At 37.0% G+C, this 25762-nt stretch overlaps 1 long non-coding RNA gene and 1 pseudogene across 6 annotated transcripts in view; one reads left to right on the top strand and one right to left on the bottom strand.

The window, feature by feature from the left end:
- LOC123385428 overlaps positions 1-25762 on the top strand; it is a 385056-nt gene that overhangs the window by 190894 nt on the left and 168400 nt on the right. The gene's annotated exons all lie outside the window — the stretch shown is intronic.
- Positions 1-25762, bottom strand: part of LOC101091112 — a 57555-nt pseudogene that overhangs the window by 25672 nt on the left and 6121 nt on the right.

The following is a 25762-nucleotide window of genomic DNA, read 5'->3' on the forward strand; positions in this document are numbered from 1 at the left end:
CATAGGGTATTAGTTTAATAAATAATGCAATATATGCATTATTTGTTAATTCTGCATAAAAATGTTCTGAAAAATATTTAGGAAACAGAAATGTTTACTCTAAAGGCTTAAAAGTGTTTAGAACAGTACACAGAATTTTATGTGTTATGTATTATTCCAATCTTATATTTATAAAAATTATTGATCCTCAAAAAGTTTTGAAAAAGTAAAAGGAAATATAATAAAATTTTAATATCTGGAGTGAGTGGAATTAGGAGTGTTATTTCTTTACATGCTATTTAATTTTAATATTTTAAAAATCATATGCATTATTTGAATAATCAGGAACCAATAATAAATGTTACAAACACTATTCAGTTATAATAACAACACTCAGAAAAACCTGGTTGGCCTTATTAATACAGCATATCAGGAGCTATTACATTGCAGGTGTTTTTGGTTATGCCAATGTCAATACCTCACTGCTTATCATTCTTCCACTGTTTTTTCTTTCTGCTGCTATCCTTCTACCCTCTATTTGCTTGGTGGTCTTTTTTTGGCATTTAAAAATATATATAACTCATTTCTTCAATTGTGTTATTTTGACAATACATAAATTGTCAGTTTCTTCTTCTCTTGACTTTGTTGCCTTTGTTTTAAGCTTTTCATTTATTGACTTTAGAGCATGTGTCTTTTTTGTTTGTTTGTTTTGGGAGGGAGGATGTGGAAGAGCTCTGGCTTCATATAGTAATTCAGAAATCTAAGAATAGAGAATATAAGCCCGAGCTATTTACTGTATACTTTATGTTTAAGTAATTCTTTTAAGTTTTGTAACTAGGAGACATTTTGGATTCAACCAATTTATTCTTGTTTTTGTGTCTTGTATTCAAAAATGAATAAGTTTGGGTTTGGAGGGGCTAAGTAATTAATTAGCCTGGAGTCTGAGACTTTGTTAACTGCTATGATGATTACTATTACAGTGTTCCTTTTATATAAGATGCTCCTGGTCTTCCTTCATCTGCAACTTCCCTCCTTAACCAATAAAAATGGTGTTAACTTTTAGTTCCCTAATAGAAAACACGTTATGATGCCATGATGTCTCTTTGCAAGATGAGAGGATTATCATTCAACAGGCAAAATCTGAAAACAGACATATGTAATATCAGAACCAAATGCTAGAATGTAGGTTATATTTAGCATCAGCAACAAATTTATTGATGCTGATTATTTTAAAGCCAAACAAATTATATAAGGGTTTCTACTGTGATTGTGTCTATTTGAATATGACAAAAACTGAACCCCTCCTTTGCCTACCTGCCTCTCAAAGCTGCCCCATCTAGCCTGTTGAACAAGCCAGAAATCGGGTATTCTTCCCCTCCCTCTCCTTCACCCTTTTTATCCAGTCCACCACAAGGCACTAACAGTGTTAACTCCCAGTGATCTCTTGAATCCACTCACTTCTCTGCCTCCATCATCACTGCCCATCCTCCCACTAGTTCCAGCCCTGTCCTCTCCTAGGGGCTCCTGCAGAACCTCCAGACATCCACCTTCACACCCAAGATGGTTTTTGGGAAATGCAGATCCCATCACTAGACTCTCCTGCCAACAAATTCAGTGGCATCCTTTGCTCTATGGCTAAGGGGGAAATACTTAACATGGTCCTCAAGGCCTGCTCTGTTCATTTTTGTCTCATTCTGTCCTTGCTCTTGCCAGCGTTCAGGTTTCCAGTCCCTGGTACTCACTGTGTCCCCCTCGCCTCCGGGGTTGGGCATATGTTGTTTTCTCTCCCCAGGGTACATTTTCCGCACCCTTTTCCTCTAAGGGACTCCTACTCAGTCTTCAGATCTTTGTGTAATCTTTGCTTCCATCCTGCCATGGGAAAAAAATATCACTATTATATGCTGTTATAGCTCTTTGCCCCTTGCCTTCCCAGTGGGCTCACTATTGCCATTTTGCATGTATTTGTGAGCTAATTTGATTAATGTCTTGTTTCTATTCAACTGCAAGCCCGAGTTTTGCTCCTAGCATATGGAAGATGCTCAGTAAACTTTGGTGGAATGAATAAATCAATGAATGTGTATCTAGTATGCCACAAGAAGTACATTTATATTAGCCACATTTGCTTCTCCTGTTGCTTCATTTTTAGGAAGGGGTGACTTCCATATAAGCAGGTATTTATCCTTTAACTTCAGGGAGAAAATCACACAACCATGTGGTCTCTTGAATCCCAAGATATGCACTATCCAAGCTCAGTTGGGTACTGAGTGACATTTAGCGATCCTTAGCACACGCTTGTGCAGCATCCTCTCCTGTTCCCCACAGCTGCTCATCCACCTTGTTCTCTTTAGCTTGACAACTATGCCCACATGGCTTTCATCATTCTCAGCTGTAGGTATCTCCCTGGAGAAAAGTGACTCTATCAAGTTTAAATCCCTCCCTAGACACACATATGCACTTGTTCCTCTCTTTATGTCCTTCCCTCCTGTCCAATACTAGTCTGTGCACTTGTGTTCTAAAGCCCACACCCTCTCATTCCCTGAGGGCCTCCCTGGATCAATTTATTAGTCTCCTTCTATTATTTTCATCTCCTCTTCCACTGGCTTTAATCCTCCAATACACACATTTTATAAATTCACAAACAAAACGTAATATATAAATATATCATAACAAAACCAGAAACTCCTTTTTGTAAAATGTGAGAAAATTAGATGCACCTTATTGTAAAAGTCTGAACATTTGAATTTTCCTAAGAGCATCTACACCAGTAGTGCCAGTAATATTTTCTCTCTCCTTAACCCTCCAGCTTCTCTTCCCCACTCTGTATTCTTAGCCATTACCTTTATTTACTATTTCACAAAGAAAAATAGAAGCCAACAAAAGAAAACTTAGAGAAATTCTGCACTGTTGACCTATCAGTCTATATACTCTGCCTACTTCCCAGTAAAGAACTTCCCTGCTCCTATTTAAGGCCAGTGCCCCTAACTTGTGCAAAAGATCCTATCTTTGCTTTCTTCAAAGACATAATTATTTTCTGAATAATCAATATTTTTCATTTTTTGTTTATTCATATATTTGGCAGTATCTCCCATCTTAAAGAAAACAATAGTAAACTCTCTTAATTGCCTGGAACTAGCTCTTGCTGAGGGCATTGCTGACCTATGCATTGCTAAATTCAATGTTCACTTCTCAGCCATTCACACCATTGAATTATGAATAGCATTTGAGAGTTGATCACTTCCTCCTCCTTAAAAATATCTTCTTCACTTTCTTTCCAACACACTGCGTTTTGAGTTTCTCTCTTACCTCTATTCATAGACTCCAGTGTGGATTCCTTCTCATCCCCCCAAACTCTCAATACCGTGGTGCCCTGTGGCTCCATTCGTGTATTTCTTTTCTTTACCACCTACCCTTGCACTAGTTGGCCTCATCTAGCACTCTGGCTGAGGATAGCATCTGTATGCCAGTGACTTCTAATTTTACATCTCCCCTGAAGTTCAGGTTTGGGCATTCTATGACATACATAATTAGTAACTATACTTGGATGTCTAAGAGCAATCCCAAACTGTATATAGTAAAAGCCAAATCCTTGATTCCAGACCTACCTTCTTGAAACCTGTTTCTCCTCCAGTACTCATTTTTGCAAAAAGCAATTCCGTTCTTCTCGTTGTTCAGGCCTAAAGCCTTAGAGCTTTTCTTGACTATTTTTTTTATCACATCTCACATATGTTCCATCAATAAATCTTTTTAGCTAAATCTTTAAAACATATTGACAATCTGACCACTCTGGCCACTTTCACTATTACTACCCATCATCTGAATTATTATAATAACTTCATAAGTGGTCTCCTGCTTTTGTGCTTTCTCTCCTCACCCCAACACACACACACACACACACACACACACACACACACACACACACACCAGCTAATCTTCACAAAGCAACCAGAGGTATTTTTGAAATACTTATAAATATTACTGATACAAAGATGTATACAGCACAATTTGCAGGTAATAATAACATACACACAGAGTTCTTTTGATTTTTTCCAAAACCTATAAAGCTTAGTATTTCCACACTGGTAAAACAAGTTAGTTGTCAAAGTACAGGTAAGTTGTAGTAGTGATAAAGGTGATAGAGTCATTTAATGTGATGTCTTATGGTACTGGGAGTTCACAAATTACAGGCCACAGACCAATTTCATCAGAATCACTTTAGGGGCCTAAGAGAAAGGTAGGTTCTTGTGACCCACTCCAGACTACTGAGCCAGAATCTCTAGGGTTTAGGAACTAAGAATGTATTTATTTATTAAAGTATACAGAGTTTAAAAACCACAGCCCCATACCATGCCCCAATGACTATTATCTCACCTTTATTTGAAATACTATAGTGATAAGCAACTTGATCAGAGAGATCTTTTTATTTTATTTTTATTTTTTTTAATTTTTTGAATGTTTATTTATTTTTGAGAGAGAGACAGAATGTGAGTGGGTGAGGGGCAGAGAGAAAGGGAAGCAGAGAATTTGAAGAAGGCTCCAGGCTCCGAGCTGCCCACACAGAGCCCAATGTGGGGCTCGAACTCACAAACCATGAGATCATGACCTGAGCTGAAGTGGGACAATTAACCGACTGAGCCACCAAGGCGCCTCAATCAGAGAGATCTTCTTAAAACATAAGTTAGATACTGTCACTCCTATACTGCAACCCTCTCAAATGGGTTTCTGTAAAGTAAAAGCCTAAGTTCTGACTTTAGATGCTTTAGGTCCCTGCTACTTCTCTGGTCTCATTTCCTTCCACTTTCCCCCTCCTCCATTCTGTTCCAGCCACACTAGTCTGTTTGCTGTATCTTGAACACCCAGAGCACAGCCTTGGCTAAGGGCCTTTGTACTTGCTGATTTCCTTTCCCTGGAACACTCTTCCTCCAGATAACTTCATGTCTTTACATTTATTCTGCTATTTTTTTTCAAATGTCAGTTCATCAGTGATGCCTTCATGACCAACAGATGTAAAACAGCCCCCCTCCCACTCTACCCTCAGGGTACCCTGATTTCTCTTTTGCTGCTTTATTTTTCTTTTCAGTATAGTGTTTGTCCTCAGCTGTTCTCCTCTAGAAAGATTTAATTTTTTTTCTTTTTTTTAATGTTTATTTATTTCTTTTGAGGGAGAGAGAGAGAGCATGAGAAGGGAAGGGACAGAGAGAAAGAGGGAGACAGAGAATTGCAAGCAGGCTCGCTGCCATCAGCACAGAGTCCAATGTGGGGCTTGAACTCATGAACTGTGAGACCATGACCTGAGCTAAAATCAAGAGTCAGATGCTCAATGACTGAGCCACCCAGGCACCCCAGATTCACTTTTCTAAAAAAAAGAAAAAACAAGACTCACTTCTACTTGCTACTTGATGAGTACCTTCTTATCCTTAAACTACTCCAGGTCAAATCCTGAAATTTGGAAATTCCCTTCTGTACCCACATCCTTCCATCTGTTTGCTAATCATGCCTTTTCATAGTTCTTGTGGTGATGCCTCCTATTTCCACATTACATTTTCCCTCTTGGTTGGACTTAGCTACTTGACTGACTCCCACATATAACCCCACTCTTGCGTGCACCCCTCCCTCACTATTTGTTTTCCCAGTGCAGGGCTCATGAACATTCCTATAAGAAGGCCCAGTGCTAATTGTGCCCAGTGGCTCTCTGCTTGCTAATCAGTGTTTGCCTTGAGGCCACCCTTCTCAGTGCTGGCCAGTTCATCTTCCTGTCTTTCTGTAGTATCCTTTTCTTACATCCTTTTCTTCTCAAGCCTTCCCACTCCCCTTAAGGATCCACTTAAGTTCTACTAGGGGTGCCTGTGTGGCTCATTCAGTTAAGTGTCCCACTATTGATTTCGGTTCAGGTCATGATCTCACCATTCATGAGATGGGAGCCTTGCATCGGGCTCTGTGCTGACAGTGCACCACCTGCTTGGGATTTTCTCTCTCCCTCTCTCTGACCCTCCCTCACTCTCTAGCTTTTTCCTCTCAAAATAAATAAACTTAAAAAAAAAGGATATAGTTCTACTCCACTGTTTATGAAAAGGTCCCTTCTGCTTTACCTCATGGGTGGATAAAGATCACCAATTCCTTGATTTATTTGTTCTACACAAAATAAGATAACAAACACTGAACAAAAACAACAACAGAAATCCCTGGATACTTGCTGCTCTCTGTTGACTCATACCTCAGCAGAAGTCGTTTCCTGTGGGGTGCCTGGGTGGCTCAGTCAGTTAAGCATCTGACTCTTGATGAAAACTCAGGTCATGATCTCACAAAGCTCTGTGCTGACAACTTGGAATTTGCTTGGGATTCTCTCTCCCTGTATCTCTGCCCCTTGCCTGTACACACACATGCAGTCTTTCTCTCAAAATAAATAAATAAACTTAAAAACAAGAAGTCATTTCCTGTGATTTGTCTTTGATTATCTTGTCTTCTTTGTTTTATTCTACTCTCAATCACTTTCTTACCACACTGATTCCTCTTGACAACCTTTGGAAGGATGTTTTTCAAAATTAATAAATACACCAAACCAAAGACCAAAACCAAACAAAATTCCAATATGTTCTCTCTGGTATGGCCAAGAGGATTTTCCCAAACACAATGTGGCTGTGTATCAGCTTGCCCTTCCATGCACCTCATTTTACTTCTCAAGGCTTAGGATGCATGTGAAACTCTCACATGATTGGTCTCCATGGCCTCTCTCTCCCCAGCTACCCTCCTTTGTTGATTCTACACCTTCGTCTTCCTCCTATGGTAGTATAACTTCTTAAAAGAAAAAGTTCCACCTCCTAACTAACCTCAATTCCCACTCCTTCCTTCCTCCTTCCTGCCTCCCTTTCTTCTTCCGCATTCCACAAAGCCTGCTCTCAGAAAGGTCACTAGCAATCCCAAAGAATGAGTCATTACCAAATCTAGCGGTCTGTGCTCTATTCTCACCATTCACCCTGGGGTTTGATGACACTGTCCAACTTTCTTCTTAAAATTTTTCTTTTCTGTCGATTTTCAAAGAATGAAGTACTTTTTGTGATTTCTCCTATCTCTGAGTTTACTCTATTTATGTCTTCTTTCTGGGTCATCTTTCTTTTTCTATCCCCTAAATATAGATTTTTTTCTCAGTTTTCTCCTATGTACAGTTGACCCTTGAACCATGTGGCAGTTAGGGACACCAACCCCCGTGTGGTCAAAAATCCACATATAACTTTTGACTCCCCAAAAACTTAACTACTAAGAGCCTACTCTTGACTGGAAGCCTTACTAATAACATGAACACTCAACACACATTTACATGTTGTATGTATTATATACTGTATTCTTACAATAAAGTAATCTAGAGAAAATAAAATTTTATTAAGAAAACAAGGGTTCTAAACCCATGTTGTTTAAGGGTCAACTGTATTTTACTCTCTATACACATACCTGGATCTTTATTGCCTTTTTGCACTTCCAAAGACCTTTGTTCTGAAAAAAAGATTGCATTTGATCAAGTCTGCCTTTGGTAGTTCTAGACAGCTTATTCCCTTTATTTCACTCCAAGACTCTTTGCAGAAGGAGCTGAAAATTAATAACATTTATATCATCTTTCATGGCTACCAGTGTGCATACTTATGCTAGATGTTTAGTATTGTTCAAATTGAATTAATGGATCCTGAGAAAGACAAAGTAATGGACTACTGAGAACCATCCTGTTTTGTGATCATAGGCGAGATCAGAGCTGAATTCTGGAATGGTTAATTTATTCTGAATAAATTAACAAAACTTAATCGTAGACCTTGGACAAATAAATCAGAATCATGTATCCAAAGATGAATCAAATGTACAGCCTATAGTCATCAGTCAAATTTCATTAGCATTTTACTTGCAAAAACTGTATATCATTTTTCTAATACATAGAGTAGAGCTCCATTATCACTTGATCAATCAACCAGTAAAATCACAAGGTTATTTTTTGTGTGTGTTTGTTTTTGCTTTTAATATTATTTTATCTTTCTGACTCTCTTAGTGCTGCTCATTAATCAAGAGTTGGGAGAAATAAAAGAATACTATTATATCCTAGCTACTACAACTCTATGCCAGGCATGGGCAGAGCAATTCCATTTAATCTTCATAATGCAGAATGTAAGATATTATAATTTCCATTTTACAAATGAATAAAATGAGGCTAAAAAGGTTAGAATAACTCGCCCAAGGTGAAACAGCTAGAAAAGACAGATCTCCAACATCATTGGGAGCTACCTGACTGTAATGCTCATGATAGAGTATGATAGGAGTCAGAAACATAGGGGATGAATCCTTCTTTACAGAAGCATTCTGTTTGGTTGTCAGACTGTTTACAATGTATTTCCACTTAATTGGAATACGTTTGGCCTAGGACTCCAGGCCTCCTCCAGGACTCCTAGGACTCACTCACTGTTGTCAACTACTGATTCATATGTTTGTGTTACTTGCCTGACACCTTTAATCATTGAACTCTCCCCTTCCATGATAAGGCATCCTCCCTGACCTTACTGAATTTATTTTAGTGTTGGGAAGGAAGGTTCAGAATAGAAACCAAGAAAAGATATGCAATATTACAATTGTAGTAGATGTTTGGAACTGTTTTAAGGTTCCCTGTAAGTGCAAGAAATATACAAATGAGCTGTGGCTCACATTTATCAAGCCATGTGCTGCAACCTGCACTATTTTTCAATCATCATTTGATTTATGCTTCCCAATAACTCTCTGATGTGGGACTTTTATAACCCCCAATTTACCAGTGAGGCACCTGGGATCTGGAGAGATTGGGTCACTTCCCAAGGCCACACAGCGGGTAACTGATAGAGGTAGGGCTCCAACACAGGCCACTGAATTCCAAATCCAAAATGCTTAGCCACTCTTCCATACTGCTTCTGGTTTAACTCATTATGGTGAAAATAGGCCTGTGGGGGACTTCTAGGAGGATTTTTAAAATTACATTTTCTTGATGTGTAATATACATACAGAAAGATACCACCTATCGGAAGTATGTACCACAGTGAATTTTCACAAATGACCATACCCGGATACTCAGGACCCAGGTCAAGGAACCACCTGACTTCCCCACTTGTTCCCATTCTCAAGGCTAAACACTATCCTGATGTTTAATAGCATAAAGAAGTGGTGCCTGTTTTTTCTGATAAATGGACTCATACAATATGCCTTCTTTTATGTTTGACTTCTCTCATGTATTATGTTTGTGAAATTCATCCATATTGTGTGTCCTTGTAGATCATTTCTTTTATTGTGTTATAATTTAATGGAATTTTATTATTGGATTTTGTTTTTGTATTAAATAAAGATACTGCTGATTTTTCTCCCTGACAAGAAACAAAATGATATTCAACCAGAGATTCCCAAAATACTATCATTTAAATAGATGCAAGAAAGTATTAAGAGGTGTAGGCAGACCATGCCAAGATAGTGCCCATATGTAAATTTATAGCAGTTTTGATGGGGGAATGCCATGTTCTATTTTGGAAGACTGGAAGTTAACATTTAATTTTCATAACCTGCTATGCATACTTATTGTACTTAAGAGGAATTGTTTATTCATGTATTTTTTGAAAGAGGCTTTGTATTCTGAGTGAGTCATATATAATAGGATGCAAAATACCCAAAGCAAAATTAATTATAAATATTTAAATATTAAAGTAAATCTCACATCCATGTTTTAAAATAAATTCTTTAAAAATAGGAATGATAAATACGAGTGAGTGATATGTTTTTGTTTTAATTTTTTAGATCGTATAATCATTTAAATTATTTTGCATTTTCCTAATTCAAAAGTTTCCTTAAATAGTCCTTAAACTATTTATGGTTTAATAGTCCTGAAACTAAATATGAATCTAGAGTAAATGAAAGCCATATTTCATCAACGAGATTTTTTTTTCTTTTGTTAATATGCTCTGTCCTCTAGATGTGTCTGTGACTGTAGCCTTCCACCCCTCCACACAGAGGTCTATTTTAAACCAAAACGATAGAAACGAATAGATCTTTGGGTTGTAGACATTTTTTAGCAACAAGTCATTGAGGCACAGAAAATGCATAGCACACAATAATTCTCATTTTCAAGTAATATCTCCACTGATTTCCCTGTTTTTAACCTCCGGTGCCCGCCCATGACCCTACATGAACCTCTCTCCTAGTTCTGACCCACAGCTGTGCTCTAGTTGCTGGTTTCCAGAGAGCGCGTAGGCCAGGGTTGCTCCGACCTTGCTTCGGTCTTGCTTTGCTTGTTCTGGGTCAGATCCTCCACCACAGCTCTGGCCTTCTCTGCCTGACCCTGGTACTTTGAACATGATGTTGAACCTCCTGGCTGTATCAGCCCTCTTCTTGTCCACAGTTCGAAGGCAGCTGATTGGTTGACAGCCTAGGAATTTGGTTTCCTTCAGAGATGACACAGGATGTTTGTTCTGCTTGCTTGTCACACTAGAGCAGTCATTCTCAACCCCAGCTTGTGATTATAATCACATAGGATGTTTTTTAAACGTTCTGAAGCCCAATCCCAGATATTCTGAATTAATTGATACAGGGTGTGGACTGGATATTGGGATTTTTTCTTTTAGAGAGAGAGATAGGTCCTTGGTAGGAGAGAAAGGGGGAGAGAGAGAGAGAGAGAGAGAGAGAGAGAGAGAGAGAGAGAGAGAAAGAGAGAGAGAGAGAGAGAGAGAGAGAGAAAGAGAGAGAGAGAAGGAGAATCCCAAGCAGGCTGCACACTGTCAGCTCTGGGCCCAATGCAGGACTCAATCCCATGACCCTGGGATCAACAGTCAGAGGCTCAACTGACTGAGCCACTTAGGTGCCCCCAGATATTGAGATTTTTAAAATGTATATAGCTGTCAGAGTCAAACAAGTTGGACACTAAAGTAAGGTCAGATTTTATTCAGTAATATACTATTGCAATAGTATATTCCTGCTGTGACAAAGCCTTTGGGGCAGTATTACCCTGTCTTCCTTTTGCTTGGTTTCTTTTTCCTCTCCATGTCTATAAATTTTTTTGCCCAATTCTGATGAAGAATGCACTTGCCTTGTCACCTAAGTTTCTAATCCTGTTACCTATTGGATTTTCCTCCCACTACCTTGTTCCACTTTAGGATTGCACTTTATTCTTCATACTTGGACCCTCCCAAGGAGCAACCATTCCCTGCTGTCACCATAGACCAAACCCTGATCCCATACTTGTGGCTCTTTGTGAGCACTGACCTCCAGCAATTTGCCTACATCTCTTCTATACCTTGTTTGACTCGCTTCACTTCTCCTAGGTTCTTCCCTCTTACACTGAACTTTCTTTCTATACTATGTTTTAATGACATGGGGAGGCCTTACAGTCCACTGTAGAACAGTGAAAGTAGAGCTTCTCATTGAGGCTTCTATAGGACTATTGGGGTTATCTTCTGGTCACCTTTCCTCCTAATGTTTCACTCTACATTGCCAGAGTTCTTAACAACATCAATTAATTAATTCATTAATAAACATTCATTGAATGTCTGATGAGTATATTCTTAGTTTTATAAAGTAATCAAAAGTTGATAGATATTACAACATTTTCACCTAGAAGCGAAGAAGTCCGTCATGGATAAACATCTTTTCTGAGCCAATTGGCCTACTACCAATTAAAAAATACAACAGAAGTGGTCCTCAATATCCTTGGTACTATCAAAACATATTCTAGAATCTGGACTGCTTAGGCAGGGCAAAGTTTAGCAGTAGTACAAAAAGAATATAACCTTTTTGTTATTGAGTGTAGATCATTTGGCAGGTGTTGTTTCTGCCCTTAAAAATATAGTTGAGTGGGGCACCTGGGTGACTCAGTTAAACATCCAACTCTTGATTTTGGCTCAGGTCATGATCTGATGGTCATGAGATTAAACCCCACGTTGGGTTCCAAGCTGTGAGTCTGCTTAAAATTCTCTCCCTCCCACTCCCTCTGCCCCTCCCTCACTTGTGTGTATGCTCTCTCTCTCTCTGTATCTCTCTCTCTCTAAAAAAACACATTATATGTATACTGTTGAGTGTGATATGCCTGCACATAAAAAAACAATAAGAGAATATATGACACATGCACACATATATGAGAGAGGGAGCTAACAGGTAATGTAGAAACACAGAATCCCACAAAAAGTAACTTAGGTGAGGAGTGAGGTATTTAGAAAAGTCTTATTGGGGCACCTGGGTGGCTCAGTCGGTTAAGCGTCCACCTTTGGCTCAGGTCATGATCTCATGGTTTGTGGGTTAGAGCCCTGCATCGGGCTCTGTTCTGACAGCTCGGAGCCTGGAGCCTGCTTTGGATTCTGTGTCTCCCTCTCTGTCTGCTCCTTCCCCACTCATGCTCTGTCTCTCTCTCAAAAATAAATAAACATTTAAAAAAATAAAAGTATTATTGAGGAGGCACCATTTAAACTGTGCCATGAAGAGTGTGTAGAATTTTAGCAGGTGTGAAAGTGTGGCATAGACATTCTAGACATGGAACACCAAGTTTAAGGTCAAAGGACAATAGAAAGGCTGATGGAATTTCAATGAACTAAAATATTGACATGAGTGGCTTGAGAGAACTGTGTACTCAGTACATAACATAGAGTAGGTGTCCCATAAAAGGCTGTCAAATGAATTGAATTGACTGGGAGGAAAGATTCCTTAAGGAATTCACTAGGTGGCACTCTTTCTTCTTTGGCAGCATCTTTATGGTAAGTGGCAGAATATTTGGCATTATTGCTGACTTTTTGTGTTTGCTCCAGGTATATTATGTAAATAGATATAACCTGAGGCAAGGTAGCATTTTTGTCTCTGTGGATGACTCACAGAATGCTAGGAATGAGGATTTTCAAGTAACATGGAAAACACTAACAGAATAATTGAGATTCTTAATGTGTGTGTGTTATGGTCTGGAATTCTTTTTGCCTTGATAAATTTTTGTCTCTATGCAAAAAACTCCATTTCAGTTCTTTACTTAAAGACTTCTACTCCTGGGGAATTATTGTAAAAATTTTTTTGTGTACTTTTCATTTGTTTGAAACTCAGCTACTGAATCTGTTAGAATTAAAATGTATATCAACTTCCATTTTGGAAACAGGAATATTAAAATATAAGTTACTATAATCACAAAGCCATACAGTAAAAAATATAATAGAAAAGGATTTTGAAAATACTTGGCTAATAACTTATAGTCACAATTAATTTGATGTGTTCTAGAAATAGCTGAAATATATAAAATCCATAAATAAAATTACACATATACTGGGTTACATGTTAATTTTGAAATATACAACTTCTCAAATCAATTCATCAGGCATTAGTTTTGCCATTGATTTTGACATCCTTGGGGAAAGATTGGCAGGTATTTTAATAACATATGCAGTGAAGTGACAATTTAAATCCAAATTCTCTGAAATAATTACACTTCTAATTATCTCTATTAGTACTACTGAGCACATTTTGTTGTTGTTGCTTCTTAACGAAACAAGAAACATTGTCCTTATGTGCCCTTTTCGGGTGCTTCACTTACTTAAATTTTAACATAATATTCAGGAAAAATATTTTTAATTATGTATAATAGAAGTTTTCATTTCAGTAAGATCATATTTTTATGGAATTCTGATAAGAAAGTGGCAACAAATCTTCTTCATAAGATTCACAGATGAATTTTCAAAGATTCTCCTTATTGAGGATTAAAAGACAAACTTGTGGGGGTAGGAAGGACAAAGATAAAAAACAAAATAAGCAAGTAAACAAAACATAAAGAATAAGTCTATGAGTAGTATTTCTATGTATTAGGTGCAGGGTTATGCATATGGTTATGGTAAATTCATTACATGGAGTGTAGTAAGCATTGGTGAAAGAACAAAATAAAGTATATAAAATTTCCCCCCATCTCTTTATTATTTACATCTAGAACAGATGTTAAAGATTGATTGCTAACTTGTCTGGAAATACCCTTAAGATGATGTACTGATAACTATTCTGAAAAGTAGTTTTTCTTCATATTTGGGCTAACTTCCTCACTTCTGACATACAGCCTCTCAATGTATCTCCCTCATGATCCCCAATAGATGTATGCTAAGACGTATTCTCTTCTTGATGCCTGGAATGTTGTCCCTGATTTCCTAGTGAATTCTTCTTCAAGGCTCAAGTTGAATATTGACTTCTTTTAAAACGTCCTAAAAATCAGCTCCAGCTTCCCCTTTCTGCTCCCATACCACCAAAGTGGATACCTTGTAGTGCCAGCAGATGCTAATGCTCATCAAGCTTCTCTCCTTCTACCTCAGTGCCCACTAAAGTATTTCCTAGCTTCTTGCAGTTGAGGGAGACTATTTCGATTTGCTGGCCAATAGTATATGGATGGAGGAGTAAATGATACTTCCATGTTTGCTGCATGAAATGCTCTCACCCACAATGCTTCACTCTCTTGCCCTTCTGACCCTGGAGATCATTTATTGAAGATCATGGTGTCACAACATGGGAGAGACCTGTCCTCATGTCCACTTGACCTCATTTGAGCCGGAAAACTCACGTTCTCTCCTATGTCTTTCATCTAATCAAGTTTAAGTACTATTCATTCTATCTCCTAAATCTCTCTCTGTACATTGATTTTCTCCCATCTTGATAGCTATCACCCAGTCTACACTACCAGCCTCTCTCCCTGGACCAGTGAAGTCACCACTGTACCAGTGCCTCAGCATTCAAAGTAGTCTTGGTCCATCCTGATTCAAAATGATGAAATTCCAAAATTGAAAATCTGATCTATTTAAAACTCTTCAGTAATTTCCCTCTCCCCTTAGGGGAAAGCTCAACATTTTGCTGGCCTCCCGTGGCCTGTGCCTGCATACGTCTCCAGTCTGCCCCTCTTCCTGCTCTCAGTGTAGGCTGGGATGATAAACTTTTCTTAGCTCTTGCTACCTGCCAACTCTATTTAGCCTCTAGGCCTCTGCACTTGCCAATTTCTTTACTCCAGATCTGGCAAAAGCCTAGTAATTCTTCAGATAAAACCTTAAAGATAATTTCTTCAGGGATGGCTGCCTCCCTTGTCTCCTAGACTATGTCTCTCCCCAACATGTTTCTTGTGTTAAGTTTATATCTTTTTTTTTACATTTATTTATTTTTGAGAAACAGAGTGAGACAAAGTGTGAGTGGGGGAGGGGCAGAGAGAGAAGGAGACACAGAATCCAAAGCAGTCTCCAGGCTCTGAGCAAGTGGTCAGCACAGAGCCTGATGCGGGGCTCGAACCCACAAACTGTGAGATCATGACCTGAGCCGAAGTTGGATGCTCAACTGACTGAGCCACCCAGGAGCCCCAAGTTTATATCTTTAGTATCTATACTCTCCACTATTATTCCCAGAGCTTTGCACAGTGCCTAACACCTTTGAAAAATAAAGGTTAATTAAATGAATTATTTTACTTATCAGACAGTGACAGAAACATTATCTTCATGTATCTTTCTTCCACTATATTTTGAAGTCTTAGAAATCATAGGCCAGGGTTTCCATTGCTAACATGGTGCATGGAATGGATTTGGTGTCTAAATGCATTGGGTGAATGAATGAATGAATGAATGAACGAATGCATTAGGAAGAATGGTGCCTATGCTTAGTCCTTTTACTAACAGCTGAAATATGACAGTTAAGTGTGATCAGGATTCTGATGGTACAACACAGAGAATCTTGATAGCTATAATCTCTGTGTGGGCATGAATGCACATCTTCTCTAGAGCTCTAAGCATCACATATGTACAACAGGAACATAAACCACGTATGTATGAGTATTCATGGGCTGAGTTTATTTCTACTCCTTTGAAAAAAGATACTGATGGAGAAAGCAGGAGTGAAGAGAAAGACAGAACTGGCTGGGTAAGTGGAGAGCCCAGAATAAAGTGTGAGGAGGGAAGGTTTAGGACAGATATGAGATAACAGACAAGTGCAGGAAGAATGTGGGTAGAAGAGGGAATTTTAAGAAGTTGTGGATTACACATTCACATTCATTGAGGAACATGAATAATGGTTTTAATAAATATTTAATTATTTTTGTTGTTAGACTGTTTCTTTAAACATAACTCCATACTGACACAGGGCCACATAGAACCAAGAGATTTATTTAGGAAAGAAAAAAAAAAAGTCCTTTTTGTTGATACTCTCATGTGGCTATCTCATTTGATCTGCAATGAAATCTCATGAGTAGTTTGGATAAGTATTATTATAACCATTTTACACATACACTGAGATTTTGAGTAGTTAGAGGTCTAACCAAATTCACAGCTAGTAAGTGAAAAGATGAGACATCAGCCAGATCCTCCAACATTAGTCCCACACACCACATGCTCCCTAATACCCTGCCATGTTACTGCTGAAAAAAAAGCAGACAGAATGTTTTAGTCATTATTTTATAATTAATCTTTTAAAAACAAAAAAATTGATAACACTAAAGAAATGATTAAGAAAATAATCTTATTAAGTTTTTACAGGACAACAATAAATAAATAAATCTTGTCTTTATATACGTTCGATATCAAGTTTATGTGCTTATTTGCCAACAGAGGAACCTATATTTAAATATGTTTCCTATAATAGGCTACAACATTAACTGACTAATTTTTGATTGATTGATTGATTCATTCATTCATTCAACAAACATTTTTGAGAATCTATTGATTCTAGCCAGGAGCCTGTAAGGTAAATAATGCACAATCCCTGTCTGTTCTCAAGGAGTTCACTCATAGTGGGCAAGAATATGTATTAATAGAAAATGAGAAGACAATGAAATTAAATTCACTGATAGAAAATAGACACAGTATTATGAGAGCACCAAAATAATAATAAAATAATGTAGTCAGTAGGTAGGATTAAGAAAGGCTTTCTAGAACTTGACCTGAACTGAGTCTTATAGGTTGAGGAAGCATTTCAGAAGTGGAGCCAATATAGCTGTAGACTGTAAATGGAGAGGCAGGACACTTTGTGTGTGTGTGTGTGTGTGTGTGTGTGTGTGTGTGTGTGTGTGTGTTTTATATGACTATAATCAAGCACATGTCTTGTGGAAGCATAATTACATGGTAAGAAGTGAAAACAAATATGACCAAGCATGAAGGGTCAAAGTGTTCAGATTGTATGGTACAGATACACAATGAAGCACTCATTCAAGAGAATCTGCACTCAGATAGGTGACCCTAGGTAATGGGTGAAGAATGGGCAGAAGACCAGAGGTATTTTATTTCATTATCTTTAGGCCAATGTATCCTAGGAAGCAAAGACCAATCTAATTCGTATATTCATGAATGAAGCAATGGCAAAACAAATGAAAAACAATAACAAACTGCAAGAATAGAACACAATTAAATTTTCTTATGTTATAAAACTATAAAGTTTTGTTTACATAAATAGTGTCTGAAGATTTTGAGACTTCAGATTTTTGACACACATTTCAAGTTCCCAGAGTAGGGGTGAGGAAGCCATCAAATGGTGAAAGAAAAAATTCAACAATAAAATCACTATAAAGAGAAATTAACTGCCCAATACAGAAAAAGAGTTTAAAAAAAGGTGTTTCTAAAAATAAACAGCAAAGAGGAATTCACCAAAAAGATGCTGAGAACCCATGATAGGAGGCAGTGAGTGATCAAGGCTAACAGATGGGAGTACACTAAGTTGACGCAGCATCTGGACATTTGGACCACATGATCAAAGGCTTTTATTTGACCAGATCTCTGTTCATGAAAGAGAGTCCTACAATCCCCAAACAATAAAGGATGAAGAATCCAGCCACTGCTTTAAAACCAGAGGATCAAAGCGGTTAATATTCTGGACAAAGATCTATTTTTCTTATATTTCTCATGCATAAAATGATGGATGTAGATACACCTTGGATTTAAAATCATACAAGGAAATCATACTACTATATTTGGGATAGCAATTTGTTTTCTATTGATCAGTGTTTCTGAAACTTAGAGAAGTAAGACAGAGATAAGATCAATCTCCGGCTTTAAGGGCTAAGACTGAATTTCTGCAGATGGTTTTAAGTATCTTTCCAAAATGATAATAGTTACTCTATCATAAAAAGTTATATATATATTTTTTAATTTTTTTTTCAACGTTTATTTATTTTGGGGACAGAGAGAGAGACAGAGCACGAACGGGCGAGGGGCAGAGAGAGAGGGAGACACAGAATCGGAAACAGGCTCCAGGCTCTGAGCCATCAGCCCAGAGCCTGACGCGGGCCTCGAACTCAAGGACCGCGAGATCGTGACCTGGCTGAAGTCGGACGCTTAACCGACTGCGCCACCCAGGCGCCCCTATATTTTTAAAAAATAGTCCAAAAGAAGAAAAATTTGGTGAACTATTTCTCCAACTTGCACCCCAAGGATAATTTTAGCTCTGCATTGCCCATCAGGCTGCCATAAATGCTAGAATCTTAGGATATAGCAGTTTCTAGGGAGCTCTTCCTTAGCTTGTTCTATGGATAGAGTCTGAGGCCTCAAACAACTTTTCTTTTAAGATGTTGCTGAAAGGACAAAGCAGGTACAAGATTTTTAAGGAAAAAGACATATCCATTAAAAAATGATGTTTTAAAACTTCTGCTATATCCAGCCATTATGACTACTTTAATTGTTCTTAAACTGTAGGAATCCAAATCACTTGAGATTTTTGAATAAATATCTTTGGGCTCCACTCTGAAACTACTGAGTTAGATATTAAGGGGTGTCTCAAAGTTCATTTCTGCTTTGTGAAGTGTACAATGAGAAAAATTCTTTTCGACAACTGAGTTATGGGTACAGTGCAGTAAAGTGGGTTTTTAAAACTGATAACTACTCTCTCCTGCTTTCTCCCCACTAATACATATCTACATCTTCAGTTTTATTGGTGTATTCCAGGAAAAGGAGAGATCAGTATGAATTGGTATAGTCAAAAGACTTTATTAATTATAGCACTTCTAGTTAGTTAAATTCAAGAATTGAATTTTTTTTCCAAAAAAGAAAAAAAAAAAGAAATAATCATGGCCATATTTAGATCTTTGCAATGATTGTTGCTCTTTGTAGAGAACTGGTCTTTGTTGAAATCCAGATCTGAAGTGGGAGGAGTGGTCTTAAATCTGTAGCTCTGGATTGGTATTACAACAAGGCAGAAGAAAAATTTAAGAGATTTGTTTAGTAAATAAAATTAGAAACTATTGGCACAGACATTTGGGAGTTAGGATAGAGAAATGTCCAAGATTATGAAGTTTTTTGGTCACCACTGCCCTCTGTGGTGAAGGGAACCTTCAGGAGCTCCCAAATACAACAAACTTTTGGGACTCTAGGAATTATCACAGTTTTCTTTCTTTTTTTTTTAATATATGAAATTTACTGTCAAATTGGTTTCCATACAACACCCAGTGCTCATCCCAACAGGTGCCCTCCTCAATACCCATCACCCACCCTTCCCTCCCCCCCACCCCCCATCAGCCCTCAGTTTGTTCTCAGTTTTTAAGAGTCTCTTATGCTTTGGCTCTCTCCCACTCTAACCTCTTTTTTTTCTCCCCTCCCCCAAGGGTTCCTGTTAAGTTTCTCAGGATCCACATAAGAGTGAGCACATATGGTATCTGTCTTTCTCTGTATGGCTTATTTCACTTAGCATAACACTCTCCAGTTCCATCCACGTTGCTACAAAGGGCCATATTTCATTCTTTCTCATTGCCATGTAGTACTCCATTGTGTATATAAACCACAATTTCTTTATCCATTCATCAGTTACAGTTTTCTTTTTTTTTAATTTTTTTTTGATGTTTGTTTATTTTTGAAAGAGAGACCGAGTGAGAGGCAGAGGGGCAGAGAGAGAAGGAGTCACAGAATCCGAAGCAGGCTCCAGGCTCCGAGCTGTCAGCACAGAGCCCGACGTGGGGCTTGAACTCACGGAATATAAGATCATGACCTGAGCTGAAGTCGGACACCTAACCGACTGAGCCACCCAGGCGCCCCAGTTACAGTTTTCTAATGATAGGTTTCTCTATTTAGGAAAGCTCAAGAATTGTCTTACAGTTTCTTCAGTCTTTCAGATTTTGAATAACACATTAATTACATGAAAGTTGATTCATATATTAGTTTCTTTCTAAAATTTGTCTTTATTTCTACTTAGCACAGAAAATGAGATGAGTTATAGATTGTTATTGATTATGTAGTAATTCTTTCTTAGGATTGATGTCGTTGGTATTTTAGAGTTCCTCCCCCAAATAATGAGTAAATGCAAAACAAAAGTAAAAACCTCAAAAATTTACAGAATTGAGAATTCTGGACTGCCTTTATTTACTGTACACATTTGAACATAAAAACGAATTTTATACAAAATTTGTTCTTCTCAGTGTATATTCTTTAACCAACACTATAGTTGAATATTTGTAAGATAGAGGAAATTGATTAACTACCAAAAACAGCTTACAAAGGGAAAAGATACACTTTCTAGAACACTCTGTCATGTCCTGTGGGTTGTAGAACATGAAGCTTTTTTTTACAAAGGAAACTTTCATTTCCTGGATCAAAAAAATTACACCACAGTAAAGTGACTCCAGGGAAAGGCTTATAAAGAACAAAAGTGTCTTCCTAAGTGACTTTTAGTGATCATGTAAGAAAATCTAATATAAAATAAGAAATGTAAACTTTTTAATCACAAATGCATTTTTATTTTCATCTATTTTACTAATAAATTATTCCAGCATATGTAGGAATTTAACACTCATGTATTTGTATTTCTCCATACAGCTTACACAGAGGGTAAATAAGGAAATGGATTGATTGAACAACCAGATAACATCCATCTACGTTAAAAGTGTGGTACATCTCATAATCTCACTGAGTGATTTCCACTTTGTTAATCCCTTAAATAAAGAACAGGATCATTTCACTTTAGTGTATTCTGGAGTACTCTGGTTCACCCAGTTGCTTTCCGTGGTGTCCATTTGTCACTCATTTGACTCACCTAATCAGTGACCATAATATGGTCACCATAATCAGTGACCATCAAGGACATATCTCCTTGCAGGTATAGTGGGGGGATTAAAATTTGCAGTAGTTCAGGCATCCTGACAATACAGACACCAGGGTAACAGCATTAACAGCATGGAGGTAAGATATTGTGGGAAAATGTGGAGAGTCAGAGACAGGGAGCAAATGTCTATGTTGAAAGAGTAGATGAATTTAGAGGACTTAGTCAAAGGGACAACATTTGAAGGACTAAGAAGATGCATGGAGGTGAAAGCTTAGAGTCTTTTAACCCCATGAAGCCAATAAACATGTTTGACACAACAGAATCAATTTGTCCTCAGCAATAGCCTCACCTTTGGCACTTGGTATTCTTTATTATACCCATGAGTTGTCTGAAGGCACATCCCTTTTCTGGAGTAAGTAGCCAGATAAAGGGTCCCTAAAGTTAAATTTCATCAGACCTGTCTCACCAAATTTCATCCCTCTTTGGCTTTCACATTTTCCAACCAGATTTCAAAATGAGAGTATTGCAGGGATAGGCCCTGCAAACTGAGGTTCATACACCTCCTGAGTTGTTGAGGTTTCAGGGGGATATCTAGAAGAACGTCAATTTTACTTTGAGAAGAAGTTAAACATTAATTAAATGACATTTATTAATTTATAGAATATTTATGTTATTACATAATACTGTATAACAAATCAAATACAACTACGCTATAATGTGGGATACATGTTTGTATAAATTTTACGACAAAACAGAAAACTTTAAAACATTTTAGAACATATAATTTAAGTTGAAAGTTTAAAGGCTAAAACTAAGGAAAGAAAGAGTTGGAAGAAGAATAACACACTGAAGTAAAAACTGAATAAGAAGGCAATCGAGGCTAAAAAAATATTTAAAAATATGTTAAAAGCAAGCAAATGGTATTAGTCCTTAGCAGAACTTAACTGTTTTGCTATTATTTAATTTTTCTTTTTTCCCTGACAGTGTATCTATTTTGTTACAGATAGTTTGTATCTTCATTTTCTCTCTATATGATACTTTGGTTTTCAGGTTACATTTTCCCCATTTTTCTCAGTATCTAATTTAAGATTTATACTTTTATATCTTCCTTTTTATCAATTAATTTTGTAAACATTACAAACACTATCCTGTTTATTTAATTTCATTTTTGAAATGTTGCTGGTATATAGAAGTGCAAATGACTTTGTATCTAGCTGTTTTGCTAAATTTACTTATTAATTATAATAGTTTGAAGATTCGTTTTGAATTTTCTACATATATAAAATTGCCTTTGAATAATAAAAGGTTTTTTTCCAAAATTTTTAGGCTTTAATTTTTTTTCCAAAGCTTATTAGACCGACCAAGACCACAGGTGTAATTTTGGAAATAAATGGCAAGAGCAAGCATACTTTGTATGACAGCAATTTTTTGACATTTTTTAAAAAACTTGTTCTGTGGTTCAAACATAGAGTTGGTTTTGGAGTCAATATACTATGCATGTTAGAGAAAAATGCAAGTATTGAGGGCAGTGTTCTGAATACCGTAAGACAAATTTCCTAATTTTGTTGTTCAAGTTTTCTGTATCTTTATCACTTTTGTATTTGCTTGTTTTATCAGTTTCTGAGAGAGAGATGTGTTGAATCTTCCAACTATATTTACCCATTTTTTTCTTTCAGTATTTAGTCATTTCCTCATTATTTGTATTGAGGCTAGATTAGAATATACATACAAATTTATACTTATCCTATCTTCCTTTTTTTAAATGTTTATTTATTTTTGAAGGAGAGAGAGGCAGAGCATGAGCAGGGTGGGGAGAGCAGAGAGAGAGGGAGACACAGAATCCAAAACAGGCTCCAGGCTCTGAGCTGTCAGCACAGAACCCGACAAGGGACTTGAACTCACAAACTGTGAGATCATGACCTGAGCCGAAGTCAGACGCCCAACCGACTGAGCCACCCAGATGCCCCTCTCCTATCTTCCTTATAGATTGGATCTTTTACCCTCATGAAATATACTTCTTTATAGTTACTAAAAATTCTTGCCTTAAAGCTTACTTTCTCTGAAGTTAATATAGATAGGCCAGTTTTCTTTTGCTTAGGGTTTGTATTTTTTCTTTCAAAATTTGATTATCATCATGTTAATATATGCTTTATTTTAAAAATTAGGTTGGCATACTTTGTATTTTATTTAGAACACTTAGTCTCTTAATGTAATCACAGTTATATATTTTTTAAGTTTGTTTGTTTGTTTATTTATTTATTTAGAGGAAGGGCAGAGAGTGAGGGAGAGACAGAATCCCAAGCAGTCTCCATACTGTCAGTACAGAACCTGACATGGGGCTCTAACCCGTGAACCATGAGATTCTGACCTAAGCAGAAACCAAGAGTCAGACTCTTAACCAACTGAGCCACCCAGGCACCCTGTATTCACACTTATATTTGAGTTTAGATTTACTATTTTACTATTTGTTTTCCACCACTGGTTCTATTTCTTTTTCCTTTTGTTTTCTTCTTGTTCTCCATTTAATTCTTCTCTTTCTCCTCTATCTTCTTGTTCTCCTTCTCTGAGTCAAATATTTGCTATTTTTTTTTCCAATTCATTAGCTTGTTAGTCATACATTCTTTTATTTCCCTTTAGTAGTCACTTAGAGACTATTTAAATTATCATAGTATAATAAAAATTGGTATTTTATTACTTTCTACACAATGCAAAAATCTTAGATCATTTTAACTCTTTTTAACTCTCTCCCACCTTTTGGGCTATCTGTCATACATTTTCATTCTATATATAATTTAAATCACACAGATATGTGTAGACAATATGTTGATTTAGATTTACCCACACATTGTGCCTGGATGGCCCAGTTGGTTGAGTGCCCGACTTCGGCTTAGGTCATGATCTTGCAGTTCACAAGTTCAAGCCCCACACCGGGCTTTGTGCTGACAGCTCCGAGTCTGGAGCTTGCTTTGGATTCTGTGTCTCCCTCTCTCTCTCTGCCCCTCCCCCCATTCGTGCTCTGTCTCTGTCTCTTTCTCTCAAAAATAAACATTAAAAAATTAAAAAGAAAAAAAAGATTTACCCACACAGTTAATGTTTCCATTGCTTTTAGTTCCCTTCTACATTGAACCCAACTTTCACTTGGGTACATTTTCCTTTTGCATAGACAGTTGGCTTTCATCTCTCTCTTAGAGGAGTTCCATTATAGAGAGTTTTCTTCGTTGTTTTTTGGTTTTGTTTTTATTTTTTCAGAATTTTTTTTGCAGCATATAGAATTCTAAATAGTCATTTATTTTCTTTATTGCCTTAATGATATAATTTTATTTTTTTCTAGCTGATATGTCTGTTGAGAAGTTAGCTTTTAATATTATTGTTGATCATTTGAAGATAATATGCCATTTTTCTCTGGCTGCTTTAAAGATTCTTTTTTAGTCTTTGGTTTCATAAGTTCAGTTATGGTGCACATATTGTGATCTATCCATCCATCCATCCATCTTGGGATTTGTAGAGATTCTTAAATCTGCAGTTTGACATAGTTCATCATTTTGAAAATTTTTGGATCACTGTCTCTTTATATATTGCTTCTGCCATTATTCTCTGTCTACTTTCCTTCTGGGACTTCAGTTGTTCACATGCTAAAACTATGGATCTCGTTTCTCAAGCTGTTTTTTATATGTTCCATATTTTTCATTTTGCTTTAATCTGGACGTTTTCTATTGACCTAACTAATGGTTTGTTATTCCTCTCTTCTACTGTATGTAGTCTGTCATTAAATCTATATGTTTCTAAGAAATCAGCTATTGCATTTGATTAATTTTTAAAATTTTTTATAGATTTGATTCCATTTTGTAATAGATGCCAATGTTAGGGTGAAATTCTCCATCTTTTCATCTATTTTTCTAAGCATTTTACTTATACTGACTTTAAAGTCCTTCTCTGATAACTTCAATATCTTGATGACCTGTGCATCTATTTTTATTGCCTTTCTTTTATCTTGGCTTTTTATCATTTTGTCTAGTCTCTTTGTATTCCTAGAAGTATTTATTTTGTTGAAGGTTGAATAATATGTATGAGATATGTTAGAGCTTTGGCTGCTGTTTAATCCTTCCAGAGAGAATTTACTTTACTATCTCACAGGCAGTTAGAATGCAGCAACCTGGACTGGAATTAATGCAGGTTTGTGAGTTCTACCCTAATTTGTTCTTACTCCTATGATACTGTCGTGAGTCTCACCTGGAAATCTTGGCTGTTTGTCAGGAGGAGACTCCCCTCCTCTTTGGGGGGCTCGGAACTCCAATTTTTGTGTCTCTTGTTTTATGATTTTTAAGAGCTTTGCACATCTTTCCAGCCTCCTAGACAGGACTCCCTTCATGTGTTTTGTTTTCTGTGGAATAATTTCCCTGTGGGTCCTGCCTGCCTTGATGGTCCTGAACTCTTAAGTTTTGCCTCCCCAGCCTTGGGCCACTGCCAACAATCCTCTTAGGTTCCTATGTTAGAAGCCTCTTTCTATTTTCCTGTTTTCAATTTAAAAAATCATCAAATGTCTCAAGTGGAAAAGTGCTACAGAACATAATGTTTACTTCAGTGTGTTTTCTCTTCTCTCTGTAATTCTAGTTATCAGGTCCTGTCTCCTTTGATATCTCACTGATGCCTTCCAAAAGATGTTTCTGTGTTTTTGTCTGACTTTTCTAATTGTTCTGGGTGGGAGTTTTGGTCAACCACAGCTATTACACCAAATTGGAAGTGGATATCTTTATTATATATTTTCTTTTCATTAGTATATTTTCATATATAAAATTTCCATTTGGTT

Source organism: Felis catus, chromosome B2 (assembly GCF_018350175.1).
Source record: "Felis catus isolate Fca126 chromosome B2, F.catus_Fca126_mat1.0, whole genome shotgun sequence".
In the NCBI taxonomy this organism is placed as follows: domain Eukaryota; kingdom Metazoa; phylum Chordata; class Mammalia; order Carnivora; family Felidae; genus Felis; species Felis catus.